Genomic DNA, 4,521 nt, shown 5'->3' with positions numbered 1-4,521 from the left:
CTTTACATTCATCCTATTGTATATTGTTTCACGGCCATAGATAAAATCCCATCCATGTATCATCAACCAACAAAGGGTATACCCTGCAAGCCTGCCCCCAAGTCGTCAGCACACAGCCCCTCTCCCTCCCTGGGTCTAAAGTCTCCAGCCAGTTCATCTCTCCACATCATCGTCTGCCTCTATCTTTGATGTCACTGCTTCTCTAGGTAGGGTCCCACTCTCCACTCTTCTCCCTTGATAGTCTCAGGGACCTCCGCTCCTGGGATGCAAAGTCAATCACTCCCTTCCTTTGCTACAAAATGCCTACCTTTACATTTCCAACCCTCACAATCAGTCCTGATAACAATTATTCACTATATGCCACATGAATGTCATCCCTATCTCCTATCATCAGCCCCACCCAGAGAGATTGGATACTACTCAGTGGAGATTCGACCTTCCTCATGCTTCTGGATTTAGGCTCCCTTTTGAAAGCTTGTAAACCAGTCACTTCTTGGTTTTGTAGACCCTCTTCCCCCCATTTTGGTAGCCAATGTCCAAGTTGCCCATCCTTGTCTAACCTGTGTACGGAGGTGGTGGGAATGATGCTTACTGTAACGATTTGTTCCCTCTTTTGAGCTACTGCATCCATAGGTGTAGGTCATGTTCATCAAATTATATCAGATTACTCTTTTTATACTCTTCTTTCATCTTCTAGTTGAGCTCTGATCATCCAGTCATTGAAGCCAGCTCAAGGAGGTATGGTCTGCAAGTGTGGGTGCCCAATAAAGTTTTATAATCTTATGTTGTTGCTGTTATGTGCCGTGGAGTCAGTTACGACTCATAATGACCATGTACAGGGTTTCCGAGGCTGTAAATCTTTATGGGAGCAGAAAGCCTCATCTTTGTCCTGCAGAACAGCTGGTAGTTTCGAACTGGTGACCATGATGTTAGCAGCCCTATTTGTAACCACTATGCTAGAGGAAGATACATTTTATTAATGAAGAAAACAAGTGCTGTTGTTGTTAGGTATCATCAAGTCAGTACCAACTCATAGTGACCTTATGCACAGCAGAACGAAACACTGCCCGACCCTGGACCTCACTACTGTTACCACACTTGAGTCCATCGATGCTGCCACTTGGCCAATTCATCATGTTGGGGTCTTCTTCATCTTTTTCTCTGATCTTCCACCTCACCAAACATGATATCCTTTTACAGAGACTGGCCCCTCCTGATAATATGTCCTAAGTATGAGAGACAAACTTTGGGCATCTTGGCCTCCAAGGAGCACTCTTGCTGCAATTCTTCCAAAACGGATCTATTGGTTCATTTGGCAGCCCAATACCATAACTCAAAAGCAACAATACTTTGGTATTCCTTATTCACTGTCCAACTTTTGCATGCACATGAGGTTACTGAAAATACCTTGGCTTGGGTCAGGCACACCTTAGTCCTCAAGCTGACATTTTTTGCTCATCAACACTTTCAAAAGGTCTTGTGCAGCAGATTTCCCAAATGCAATACGTCGTCTGATCTCTTGACTGCTGCTTCTGTGAGTGTTGATAGTTGATCCAAGAAGAATGAAGTCCTTGACAACTTCAATCTTTTCTCCATTGATAAGAATGTTGTTTATTGGTCCAGTGGTGAGGATTGTGGTTTTCTTGACATTGAGATGTAATCCATACCGAAGTCTGTGCTCTTTGATCTTCATCAGTAAATGTTTTAAGTCCTTTTCACTTTCAGAAAGTAAGGTTGTATCATCTGCATATCGCAGGTTGTTAATGAATCAGTCTTCCTCCAATCCTGATTCCATGTTTTTCTTCATAGAACACAGATTCTTGGATTATTTGCTCAGCATACAAGTTGCATAGCATGTTGAAATAATACAACCCTATTGCACACCTTTATTAATTTTAAACCATTCAGTGTTCCCATGTTCTCTTCGAACAACTACCTCTTGATCCAGGTACAGATTCCTCATGACCACAATTAAGTGTTCCGGGATACTCATACTTTGCAATTTTGTCCATAGCTTGTCATGAGTCACCCAATCAAAAGCCTTTCCATAGTCAAAAAAGCACATCTTTATCATATTCTCTGCTTTCAGCCAAGATTCATTGAACATCAGCAATGAAATCCGTCATTACACAGCCTCGTCTCAATCCAGTTTGTACCTCAAGTGTATGCTTGCAACTGTTTCTGTATTACCTTTATAAAACTTTACTCGCATGGGATATCAAAGAGATTGTCTGATGATTTCTGCTTTCCGTTGGGTCACCTCTCTTTGGAATGGGCACAAATACGGATCTTTTCCAATCAATCAGCCAGATAGTTGTCTTCCAAATTTCTTGGCAGAGATGAGTGAGTGCTTACTGTTCTGCCTCACTTTCTTGAAAGATATCAAGTCGTATTCCATCAATTCCTGGTGCCTTGTTCTTTGTCAATTCCTTCAGTGCATCTTGAACTTCCTCCATCAGTATCATTGGCTCTTGATTATATGCTACCTCTTGAGATGGTTGAACATTAACCATTTCCTTTTGGTACAGTAACTCTGTGTATTGCTTCCTTCTTCTCTTGATGCTTACTGCATCATTCAATAATTTGCCCAGAGAATCTTTAAATAATAAAAGTTCAAGCTCGAATTTTTTTCCTTCAGTTCCCCCAGCTTGAGAAATGTTGAGTGTGTTCTTTTTTATGGTTTTCTGATTCGAGATATTTGCATATTTTGTTGTAATATTTGGCTTTATCTTCTCGAGTTGATCTTTGAAAATTTCTGTTCAGTTCTTGTACTTCCTCATTTCTTGCATTTGCTTTAGCATCTCTACTCTGGAGAGCAAGTTTCAGTGTCTATTATGACATCCATTTTGACCTTTTCTTTCTTTCTCGTCTTTTTAATGACTTTTGCTTTCTTCATGTATGATGTTCTTGATTTCATCCCACAACTCTTCTGGTCTTTGGTATTTAGTGTTTAATGTATCAAATCTGTTCTTCAGATGACCTCTAAATTCAGGTGGGATATGTTCAAGGTCATATTTTGGCTCTCATGGGCTTATTTTCATTTTTGTTTATTTACGAATTTGCATATGAGTAATTGATATGTTCTACAGTCTGCCCCTGGCCTTGTTTTGACTGATGATATGGAGCTTTTCCATCTTCTAATTGAGTTCTGATCATCCAGTCATTGAAGCCAGGTCATTCATCTCTTTCTGCAGATGTAGTCAATTTGATTTCTATGCATTCCTTCTTGTGAGGTCCATGTGTAACTCCATGGCTACAGAGGTCAAAACAGCCTTATACTGGAACAATGAAAGATTCATATAACAATGAAACAGAATTGAGAATGCAGAAATTAACCCATCCACATACAGCCAACTGATCTTTGAAATATGACCAAAATTCATTGAATGGGGAGAAGATGGTTTCTTCAATGTATAGTGCTGATAAACCTAGAATTGGATATTTAGAAGAATGAAACAAGACCTTTACCTCGTATCATGTACAAAAACCAAATTAACATGGATTAAATACCTAAATAAGGAGCTCTGGTAGCGTAGTGGTTAGGAATCGGGCTGCTAATCTCATGGTCAGTAGTTCAAAATTACCAGCTGTTCTGCGGGAAAAAGATGAGGCTTTCTGCTCCCGTAAAGATTTATAGCCTCTGAAACCCTGTACAGGGTCGCTATGAGTCGGCACTAACTCCACGGCCCATAACAACAACAACAACAACAACAACAAAATATGAATCCCAGAATTATAAAGGCCATCAGTGAAAAAGTAGGCACAAACTTAAGGGCTCTAATAAAAGACACACATAGACTACAAAACTTTGTAAGAATTTAAAAACAGACACTTCACCAAGTAAGAGATTCATCAGCCAATAAACATATGAAATAATGTGCACGAACATTAGCCATTGCTGCTGTTGTTGTTAGGTGCCATTGAGTCAACAATGATGAATAGCAACCCTATGCACAACAGCAAGAAACACAGCCCAGTCAGGGGCCAACCACACAATTGTTGCCATGCTTGAGCCCATTGATACTGTCACTTTGCCAATCCATCTTGCTGGAGTTCTTCCTCTTTTTTTCTGACCCTCCACCTTACAAAACATGATATACTTCTCCAATGACTAGTCCCTCCTGACAATATTTTCAAAGTATGGGAGATGAAATTTGGCCATCTTTGCTTCCAAGGAGTACTCTGGCTTCACTTCTTCTAACACAGATCTGTTTGTTCTTCTGACAGCCCATAGTACTGTAAAAACTCCTCCAACAAGAACACCCACACATGCAGATAATACCCACTTGACTGGGCTTCAATGGCTGAATGATCAGAACTCAACTGGAAGAAGAAATAAGAGCAAAAAAAGAGTAATAGGATACAATTTGATTAAATTGCCCTATACCCATGCATGCAGAAGCTCAAAAGAGGGAACAGATCTTTACAGTGATGATCATTCCCACCCCCTCGATACATAGTATAGACAGGGATGAGCAACTTGGACATTGGCTACCAAAATTGGGGGCCGCAAAGGTAAGA

The sequence above is a fragment of the Chrysochloris asiatica genome, unplaced genomic scaffold, assembly GCF_000296735.1.
Source record: "Chrysochloris asiatica unplaced genomic scaffold, ChrAsi1.0 scaffold00013, whole genome shotgun sequence".
NCBI classification, from domain to species: Eukaryota; Metazoa; Chordata; class Mammalia; order Afrosoricida; family Chrysochloridae; genus Chrysochloris; species Chrysochloris asiatica.
This window is presented reverse-complemented; position numbering follows the sequence as displayed.